The following is a 12,002-nucleotide window of genomic DNA, read 5'->3' on the forward strand; positions in this document are numbered from 1 at the left end:
CAATAATCTGTTGTTAAATATCAACTGTCTGTTATGGAAAGAGACCATGTAATAACTATGTCTGTGGATTATTTCCCAATTGAGAACAATCATTAATATGAAATATAATTGTCTTACTTGATGATATTGTGAAATAATTTGAAGCATGGGAACGCCATTATCTGGAATTAAATAAACGTAGTGTGATTTTATAAGTCATTGCCGAAAACTGATTGATTAAAGGTCCGATATTATAGCCTAGGGAATAGGAGAACGTTTCACTCTCGCTCCTAAATACAATTTGTCTTTGTTATAGATTGTTTCTGACAAAAATGGAACGCTTTTGATTATCGTTGGGTGATGGGAAAGCTTGCTGCTTTATATTGTTTCTTCCTGCTTTTCGTCAATAGAGATTAGTACTTCCCGACCGACAGTTTCATGTGTGTTGTCTTTTCTGTTGGTCCTCTAGTAAATGTTTTAAAGAAGAATTATTGGTATGATACTAAATCATAACTAAGACTCAAATTTATTAATGGTTCCAGGAGAATAAGGCAAGGGTTGCTGTGAATGGTATTATTGTCTGTCTTACCTTCCTTACTAGCGAGTGAAAGATTGTGAAAAAGTAAAATAAAACCTCACCAAAAGCAATAACGAAAGTATATGTTCTTTTTTTCTGTTATGTATGACACTAAATACATGTAGTTATGAGATAAGGGAGATAACTCCTATAGCTTTTTTTATCAATACATCCTATGAAGGTCATATCATTGATTTAGGTTATAGAACTTTCTAGAATATAATCATGTATAAACAAATATGTTTGTAAACATGTTGATTTTAAGTAGAGATCTAGAATGATCTATTTCCAGAAAGTTATGTGTGTTTACTTGTTTACTGTTTTTAGTTAGATATTTCTAGAAGTAGGAGGTTCTCCAATATTCTTGAATTACGGTTTAGCTATATATACTCCAGCTGCCCAAGGCTAATCAGAACTGTAATGAGACCTGTAATAAGACATATCAAGAATTGTACAGCGCCATATAAGATTCTATTGGGAGAGCTATTGTGACTTTATCTGTGGATTATTACAACACTTTGTGTGGATTTATTCATATTGCCTGGAACTTTACAAATCATCTGTGGACATTCAATTTCCTTGTGGATTTGTGATTATTGTTAATTTGAAACCTGGAAGGATCAAGGATTATACCAGGACATTCGCATACAGATAAGTAACACTTTAAATCATCGTACTACTCTTGTACCACCACCAATTACTTTAGACATTGTAAACCATCTCTGTATAATATTGTACATATAATTAAATTGTGTTTTGAATTTAGCTGCTGGTTTCTCATTTCTGTTATTCGTTCATGTAACAGAAATTGGGGGCTCTTGTCCGAGATCGATACTTAATTTGTGAAATCTAACTTTGAAAAATCAATTAAGAAATTTTCAAAATTTGTGTAAAAACTTGGAGTTTACATTTGAAACCAACAGCTAGATTAACATGACTACTTTGCAGGTAGAACAGTTTGTTAAAGCGCCATCCCTGGAAGTTCTTTTGCAAGTTAATAAGAAGGATTTACTGTTATTGAGTAAACATTTAGGCCTAGCTATCAAAACTAATTTGAGGAAAGCTGAAATTCGGAATGTAATTACAAGATATTTTGTCGACAATGGCAAATTTGACTCTAGTGCATTAGATAGTATAGAGGAAACAATCAGTTCAGAAATTCAAATTAGACAAATGGAACTTGAACATGAAATGAAAATGAAACAAATTGAAAAAGAAATGAGAGAAAGAGAAATAGAAAAGGAGTTAAGAGAAAAAGAAATTGAAAGAAAAAGAGATCGAGAGAGATCAGATGTTAGAAATAGAGAAGCAGAAAATTCAAGCTGAAACAGAACTTAGAATTAAAGAATTAGAGCTAGCTTCTCAAGACGGTTCAAGTAATCCAACTTTTAGGGGTTTACAAGGAAACAGAGGTTTTGATGTCAGTAGAAATATTAGGTTAGTTCCTCCTTTTCAAGAGAAAGAAGTTGACAAGTATTTTCTGCATTTTGAGAAAATAGCTGACAGTATGAAATGGCCTGAAGATAAGCTTACAATGCTTCTTCAGAGTGTCCTGATTGGTAAAGCTAGAGACATTTATTCTTCTTTATCTGTAGATGAGATTTCAAATTACCAAGTAGTCAAGAAAGCTATTTTGAAAGCTTATGAGTTAGTTCCTGAGGCTTACCGCCAGAAATTTCGAAACTCAAGAAAGAGAGATGAACAAACTCATGTAGAATTTGCGAGAGAAAAAGAACAATTATTTAATAGGTGGTGTGATTCTAAAGAAATTGATGAGGATTTCGGTAAATTGAGGCAATTATTGTTGATAGAGGAGTTTTAAACGTTGTGTCCACACAAACATAAAAACTCATTTAGATCAGAGAAAAGTTGAAACACTTAGTGAAGCAGCTACAATGGCTGATGATTACGCTCTCACCCACAAAGGCTCATTTGTTAAAAACAGTTCTCAAGACAAAAACAGTACCACAGGTACTAGTAAATTTGGTCAGCCTAGGAACCCAACCTTTAGTGGCCCTTCCAACGACAAACCTAAATTAGATGATAAAACTAAGTCTGCTTCTAAAAGAGATGATAGGGTAGGTGTGGGGTCTCCTTCTGGTCCTGTTTGTAATTACTGCAAGAAAGTAGGGCATACTATGTCTGAATGTTATTCTCTCCAGCGTAAGGAGCAAAGGCGTAAACAGTCAGTTCCTTCTGTGTTAGCTATGTCAAAGCCTAGTCAGAAACTTAGTGATATTGTGGAAGATTCTAAAGTGTCTGTTGAGATTAAGAGCTCAGAGTCTGATAGTGTCTTGGAGAAGTACTCTCCCTTCATTTCTGAAGGTTTTTGTTTCACTTACTAGTGATATTACCAACTTGAAACCTGTGAAGATTTTGCGAGATACTGGGGCTTCTCATTCTTTGATATTAGATGGCGTAGTGCCTTTGTCTGAGGAGACCTCATCTGGTAGTAGTGTTTTGCTTCAAGGTGTAGAGTTAGGTTTTGTTAATGTGCCTCTCCATTGTGTTTATTTAAAGTCAGATTTGGTTACTGGGCCTGTCACCATTGGTGTTAGACCGGAACTTCCCATAGAGGGCGTGTCGCTCATTTTAGGCAATGACTTGGCTGGAGAGAAAGTTAGGGTAGATCCCTTAGTGTCCAGTATTCCAGATAAAACAGATGATGCTGAGACTATTCAACAGGAATTTCCTGGTATTTTCCCTTCTTGTGCTGTAAACTCGTTCAATGAGTAAGAAGGTTTCTGATGTTGCAGTAGTTGAGGATCATTATAGTCCAGGGTTAGGTGACACTTTCTTGGCTCATGATATAGAGGATGTCGGGAGCAAGTGTGATCTTTTGAGCAATCCTGTAGACTTTGATAGTGATAGAGTTGTTCCTAACAAGGGTACTTCTTTGTCTGACATGATGAGTAAATCATCTTTGTCTAGAGAGGAGCTTATAGTAGAACAGGAGAAAGATCCTGAAATCTCCTTATTGTGTAATCGGGCTTTGAGTGAGGAAGAGGCTGAGAAAGTTCCGGTTTGTTACTTCCGTAGGTCAGGTGTGTTGATGCGCAAGTGGCGCCCCCCTGATGTGTCTCCCCGAGGAAGACTGGAAGGTTGTCAATCAAATAGTTGTCCCACCGAGGTATAGGCAAGATATTCTGAGTTTGTCTCATGACGTACCTATGGCAGGGCATTTAGGTGTGACCAAGACTTGTAACAGGATCTTAGATCACTTCTTTTGGCCCAAGTTGAAACGGGATGTGGCTGATTTTTGTAGGTCTTGTCATACTTGTCAGGTGGTAGGGAAACCTAATCAGAAAATCACTGTTGCACCTTTGCACCCCATTCCAGCATTTGAGGAACCATTTAGTAGAGTCATTATAGACTGTGTAGGTCCTCTACCCAAAACTAAGTCTGGGAATGAGTATCTTTTAACTATTATGTGTGCTTCCACACGCTTTCCTGAAGCCATTCCACTCAGGAATATTAAAGCCCCTAACATAGTCAAGGCTTTGGTTAAATTCTTTACATTGGTTGGTCTTCCAAAAGCTGTCCAATCGGACCAAGGCTCGAATTTCATGTCTGGTATTTTTCAACAAGTCATGTACCAGCTCCAGATCAAGCAGTATAAGTCTAGTGCTTATCATCCAGAGTCTCAGGGTGCTTTAGAACGTTTTCATCAAACATTGAAGAATATGATGAGATCTTATTGTTTTGAAAACAAAAGAGATTGGGACGAAGGTATACACATGTTGTTGTTTGGCGTTAGAGAATCTGTACAAGAATCTCTTGGCTTCAGTCCCTTTGAACTTGTGTTTGGACATACTGTACGTGGTCCTTTGAAAATTTTGAAAGACAAAATTTTGAACGAAGATTCTAAAGTGAATCTCTTAGAGTATGTGTCTAACTTTAAGCAAAGGTTGACAAGGGCATGTGAATTGGCAAAAGAAAATTTGGCCCTTACTCAAACCAAAATGAAAACATGGTATGATAAAGATGCCCGTGCAAGAAGTTTTGATCCAGGTGACAAAATTTTGGCCCTATTACCAATACCGGGTCAGCCTTTGCAAGCTAGATATTTTGGACCTTATGTTGTTGAGAAAAAGGTCGATGATGTTAACTACATTGTACAAACTCCAGGGAGGCGCAAGAAAACTCAATTATGTCATGTTAATATGCTTAAGAAATATGTAGATAGAGAAGAGAGCAAGACCTCTCAACCTATTGCTACTTTGGCCTCTGTACCATCACAAAGTGAAAGTACAGCTGATATTTGTAAATTAGACTTAGATGGTGGTGTACAAGATGTAGGTTTAGACTGTGGTGTTAAGTTACGGAACTCAGATGTGCTCGCGAACTTGGACAAGAAACTGTGTCATCTATCAGAAAAGGAACGCAATGAACTGAAAGATTTGATACTTGAGTTTAAACATTTGTTTCCGGATACACCAGGCAAAACAGATGCTATCTATCATGACGTGGATGTAGGCGATGCGCCACCTGTCAAGCAACATCCTTACCGTGTCAATCCTTTGAAAGAAGAACATTTAAAGAAAGAAATTCAATACATGTTGGACAATGATATTATTGAACCAAGCAAAAGTGAATGGAGCTCTCCATGTGTTCTGGTACCAAAGCCAGACAAGACATACCGGTTCTGTACTGACTTCAGAAAAGTAAACTCTGTCAGTAAAACAGACTCTTATCCAATTCCAAGGATTGACTCGTGTATTGACAAAGTTGGCAAAGCCAAGTACGTAAGCAAGTTTGACCTGTTGAAAGGGTATTGGCAGGTGCCATTAACAGAAAGAGCTAAAGAAGTGTCGGCATTTGTAACCTCACAAGGTTTGTACCAGTACAAAGTTATGCCGTTTGGTATGAAGAATGCCCCGGCAACATTTCAACGTCTTCTTAACAGCGTGATATATCAGACCTGGAAGGCTGTGGTGGATACATCGATGACGTCATCAACTACCACGACACGTGGGAAGACCATCTACGCGGGATTCGTGAATTCTTCGAAAGACTCACTACCATGAAATTGACTGTAAACTTATTGAAATGTGAATTTTGTCATGCAACTGTTGAATTTTTAGGCCATGTTGTAGGACAGGGGCAGGTTAAACCTGTTCAGGCCAAAGTAGAATCAATTATAGATTTTCCATCTCCTGGAAGCAAGAGAGAGCTGATGAGATTTCTTGGTATGGCTGGATACTACAGAAAATTTTGTCAAAATTTCTCTGTTATAGCAGCTCCACTTACTACTTTGTTAAAGAAAAATGTCAAATTTGTTTGGTCAGACGAATGTAAGTCTGCATTTGAGAAATTGAAAGCCATACTATCAAACTCACCAGTTCTGACTGCTCCAGATTTTAATAAACAGTTTAAACTGTTTGTTGACGCCAGTGATGTAGGTGTTGGTGCTGTTTTGATGCAAGAAGGTACTGAACAAATTGACCATCCAATTTGTTATTTCTCGAAAAAGTTTGACAAACACCAGAGAAATTATTCCACCGTTGAGAAAGAATGTTTAGCGTTGATTTTGGCCTTGAACCAATTTGATGTGTATCTCTGCACTACAGTTGTGCCTGTGTTGGTCTTTATCGACCACAACCCTGTGACATTCATTGGGAAAATGAAAAACAAAAACCAAAGAATTCTCAGGTGGAGTTTGACTTTGCAAGAATACAATCTTGACATCAAACATATCAAAGGGAAAGACAATATTCTAGCAGATGCTTTATCAAGGATTTAAATATGACTTAATATTTGAAGAAAGTTTCCTTTTCAAGAAAACTTTCTTTTCTTTAAGGAGGGGTGTGTTATGTATGACACTAAATACATGTAGTTATGAGATAAGGGAGATAACTCCTATAGCTTTTTTTATCAATACATCCTATGAAGGTCATATCATTGATTTAGGTTATAGAACTTTCTAGAATATAATCATGTATAAACAAATATGTTTGTAAACATGTTGATTTTAAGTAGAGATCTAGAATGATCTATTTCCAGAAAGTTATGTGTGTTTACTTGTTTACTGTTTTTAGTTAGATATTTCTAGAAGTAGGAGGTTCTCCAATATTCTTGAATTACGGTTTAGCTATATATACTCCAGCTGCCCAAGGCTAATCAGAACTGTAATGAGACCTGTAATAAGACATATCAAGAATTGTACAGCGCCATATAAGATTCTATTGGGAGAGCTATTGTGACTTTATCTGTGGATTATTACAACACTTTGTGTGGATTTATTCATATTGCCTGGAACTTTACAAATCATCTGTGGACATTCAATTTCCTTGTGGATTTGTGATTATTGTTAATTTGAAACCTGGAAGGATCAAGGATTATACCAGGACATTCGCATACAGATAAGTAACACTTTAAATCATCGTACTACTCTTGTACCACCACCAATTACTTTAGACATTGTAAACCATCTCTGTATAATATTGTACATATAATTAAATTGTGTTTTGAATTTAGCTGCTGGTTTCTCATTTCGCAATAACGAAAGTATATGTTCTTTTTTTCATATAATCCGCCCGATTTATATACAGTGATTTCACCCGTGTACCATTTTTGCACATGTCACTTGTGTAATATATACATGTATACATGAATATATTGTGAAGCAACATTCTTTCACGTGCGATTTATTTTCGCGATCCGATTAAAACAAGCAAATTTTAATCTTCGCGAATTTCTTATGAAATGAAAATCGCGAAATTAAGTAGCCGCGAAAGAAAGTTTGTTTACAGTAATCTTGTTTACATTGGCGTGGAATTAAGTTTGATGTCATCACTATTGGTTAGTAAAGAATGATGTGACGTCATGATGACGTCGTGACAAAATGGCCGCACATTTTAACATTAAAAACTGAACGGTTGATGTCGTTACGTTAAGTATCTTAAAGCTGTGTTTATTTCATATGAAATTCTCGTCTCGAACTTTTAATTTTTGCTCGCCAGGCTCGCATTGAATGAAAATGAATTGAAAAAAAAGATGAAAACTATATAGACTCGTTTCATTAAGCTCATAAAAAATGATAACTCATATAAGATCCTATATACAATTTTGTATATACTGAAATATTCCAAGAAAAAGACAGCGAAACACTCTATATCGTCCAATTTAAGATTTTTGTTCTCAATCTAAATTAATAATACTGACATGTGATGCCTACATGAGTCTTAAGATCTGTGCAATCAAGGCACCAGGTTCAAAATATCACATCTGAGACATAGATATTCTGAACGAGGTATATAGGATTGCAACGACTTTCAAATGAGTGCATTTTTTCGGCGAAAGAATAAGTCTAAGATTAACATTACAATGTCACTTTAAACTCTTATGTGAGCATCGTTTAGTTTGATATGTAGCTGTTTCAGTTGCCTCATACAAAACGTTATTTTAATTTAGGAAAGTCCCAGTAATTCGAACCAGCATTCCTCGACCTACTTTTCTTCAAATTGATCCCAGTTTCCCTGTATTATATATTTCATAAATTCACCCCTGTTTCCTCGATGGTTCCTTCAGTTCAACATGGAATACCGTCAATGTCTAATCATGTTATAAGTCTGTACAAGTCTGTCAATAGTCTCTAGTGCATACCACATACACTAGTTTCCTTGCGTTGACGCACTGTGGTCAATGCCACTGCGGTCTTGTTAAATGGTACGATTTCAGAGCATGAGAAAAGGTCACAGACCACCATGGGCCAATCTATCAAATTATACCATTGTTTCCACTATCTTATACCGTAAAACAGATCAATCAATTAAATAATTAATGACGTACACAAAATCATTTTTTCCAAAAACGAAACCGAAACTTATGTATAGGCAAATACCAGTGGAAGGACAGCGAGTATTGAAAATTATAAAATATCCTATTACACCGAGCACATTAAAAATATCTTGCGAAATCTTTTTTGTACAAACTGCATAAGTTTTAGATGACGTCTTATTTACATAAAAGAGTCCAATCCGTGATTTGACCTCCAGCCGAGCCCGGGTAAATAAACATGTACAAAACGTGTACACACATGTACGTATGACGTCACAGACCACGATACTGCAGCAGCACTTGCAATTTGAAGCACACGAAGAATTCGGTATGTGTGTATATACCTTATGCTTGCAAGGATTAAATATGATTGAGATGAACAAATAAACATTCTCTCAGATTCCGAGGAGTTTGTCCCAGATAAACCCGTTTGGCAGAGCTATAGATAAATAAAGTTAAAGGCGTAAAAAACGATTACAATATGTCTGTCAGTGCAGACTGCATGTAAGATATGTCGTTTACAAAAAAAGCTACGGCTGAGGTGAACCCGTCATTTTGTGATTCATTGTTTCATTACAATTGAAACAAGAATTGCTCTACAATAGACAATAAATTTTTTTCTTGGACTTATGTCATTGTTAAGTTTATGATGTATCAATCGTCTTTATACCTCTTTGACATAAGCATACCCACAAGAACGGCGAATCCATTTGTAATAAATTGATCAGGTGATGAATTAAACTGTACCTTTTACAGAGATATCATCTTGATAGACCTTCTATTACCATTTTGGTAGATGTGGTGGATGGGAAAGATGATGAATTTCGGCGCTAAAGTGTTACTCTATTGGTCTATATTTCTGTATGATTGTGTCATCATAATGATATAATTTGCTGTGTTCTGGTATCCTCCTTTGTCCGGTATCCGTGATACTCTGTCATATTGATATAATGTGTTGTGTTCTGGTATCCTCCCTGGTCCGGTAGCCGTGATACCCTGTCATATTGATATAATGTGTTGTGTTCTGGTATCCTCCCTGGTCCGGTAGCCGTGATACCCTGTCATATTGATATAATGTGTTGTGTTCTGGTATCCTCCCTGGTCCGGTAGCCGTGATACCCTGTCATATTGATATAATGTGTTGTGTTCTAATATCCTCCCTGGTCCGGTAGCCGTGATACCCTGTCATATTGATATAATGTGTTGTGTTCTGGTATCCTCCCTGGTCCGGTAGCCGTGATACCCTGTCATATTGATATAATGTGTTGTGTTCTGGTATCCTCCCTGGTCCGGTAGCCGTGATACCCTGTCATATTGATATAATGTGTTGTGTTCTGGTATCCTCCCTGGTCCGGTAGCCGTGATACCCTGTCATATTGATATAATTTGTTGTGTTCTGGTATCCTCCCTGGTCCGGTAGCCGTGATACCCTGTCATATTGATATAATGTGTTGTGTTCTGGTATCCTCCCTGGTCCGGTAGCCGTGATACCCTGTCATATTGATATAATGTGTTGTGTTCTGGTATCCTCCCTGGTCCGGTAGCCGTGATACCCTGTCATATTGATATAATTTGTTGTGTTCTGGTATGCTCCCTGGTCCGGGGAACCGTGATACCCTGTCATATTGATATAATGTGTTGTGTTCTGGTATCCTCCCTGGTCCGGTAGCCGTGATACCCTGTCATATTGATATAATTTGTTGTGTTCTGGTATCCTCCCTGGTCCGGTGTCGTGATACCCTGTCATATTGATATAATGTGTTGTGTTCTGGTATTGCCCCTGGTCCGGTAGCCGTGATACCCTGTCATATTGATATAATGTGTCGAGTGTTCTGTATCCTCCCTGGTCCGGTAGCCGTGATACCCTGTCATATTGATATAATGTGTTGTGTTCTGGTATCCTCCCTGGTCCGGTAGCCGTGATACCCTGTCATATTGATATAATGTGTTGTGTTCTGGTATCCTCCCTGGTCCGGTAGCCGTGATACCCTGTCATATTGATATAATGTGTCGAGTTTCGGTATCCTATCTGCTCCGGCAACCGTGATACCCTGTCATATTGATATAATGTGTTGTGTTCTGGTATCCTCCCTGGTCCGGTAGCCGTGATACCCTGTCATATTTATGTAATGTGTTGTGTTCTGGTATCCTCCCTGGTCCGGTAGCCGTGATACCCTGTCATATTGATATAATGTGTTGTGTTCTGGTATCCTCCCAGGTCCGGTGTCGTGATACCCTGTCATATTGATATAATGTGTTGTGTTCTGGTATTCTCCCTGGTCCGGTAGCCGTGATACCCTGTCATATTGATATACTGTGTTGTGTTCTGATATCCTTCCTGGTCCGGTAGCCGTGATACCCTGTCATATTGATATAATGTGTTGTGTTCTGGTATCCTCCCAGGTCCGGTGTCGGGATACCCTGTCATATTGATATAATGTGTTGTGTTCTGTTATCCTCCCTGGTCCGGTAGCCGTGATACTCTGTCATATTGATATAATGTGTTGTGTTCTGGTATCCTCCCTGGTACGGTAGCCGTGATACCCTGTCATATTGATATAATGTGTTGTGTTCTGGTATCCTCCCAGGTCCGGTGTCGTGATACCCTGTCATATTGATATAATGTGTTGTGTTCTGGTATCCTCCCTGGTCCGGTAGCCGTGATACCCTGTCATATTGATATAATGTGTTGTGTTCTGGTATCCTCCCTGGTCCGGTAGCCGTGATACCCTGTCATATTGATATAATGTGTTGTGTTCTGGTATCCTCCCTGGTCCGGTAGCCGTGATACCCTGTCATATTGATATAATGTGTTGTGTTCTGGTATCCTCCCTGGTCCGGTAGCCGTGATACCCTGTCATATTGATATAATGTGTTGTGTTCTGGTATCCTCCCTGGTCCGGTAGCCGTGATACCCTGTCATATTGATATAATGTGTTGTGTTCTGGTATCCTCCCTGGTCCGGTAGCCGTGATACCCTGTCATATTGATATAATGTGTTGTGTTCTGGTATCCTCCCTGGTCCGGTGACGTGATACCTGTCATATTGATATAATTTGTTGTGTTCTGGTATCCTCCCTGGTCCGGTAGCCGTGATACCCTTTCATATTGATATAATGTGTTGTGTTCTGGTATCCTCCCTGGTCCGGTAGCCGTGATACCCTGTCATATTGATATAATGTGTTGTGTTCTGGTATCCTCCCTGGTCCGGTAGTCGTGATACCCTGTCATATTGATATAATTGGTTGTGTTCTGGTATCCTCCTTTGTCTGGTAGCCGTGATACCCTGTCATATTGATATAATTTGTTGTGTTATGGTATGCTCCCTGGTCCGGCAACCGTGATACCCTGTCATGATTGATATAATTTGTTGTGTTCTGGTATGCTCCCTGGTCCGGCAACCGTGATACCCTGTCATATTGATATAATTTGTTGTGTTCTGGTATCCTCCCTGGTCCGGTAGCCGTGATACCCTGTCATATTGATATAATGTGTTGTGTTCTGGTATCCTCCCTGGTCCGGTAGCCGTGATACCCTGTCATATTGATATAATGTGTTGTGTTCTGGTATCCTCCCTGGTCTGGTAGCCGTGATACCCTGTCATATTGATATAATGTGTTGTGTTCTGGTATCCTCCCTGGTCCGGTAGCCGTGATACCCTGTCATA

Source organism: Argopecten irradians, chromosome 2 (assembly GCF_041381155.1).
Source record: "Argopecten irradians isolate NY chromosome 2, Ai_NY, whole genome shotgun sequence".
In the NCBI taxonomy this organism is placed as follows: Eukaryota; Metazoa; Mollusca; class Bivalvia; order Pectinida; family Pectinidae; genus Argopecten; species Argopecten irradians.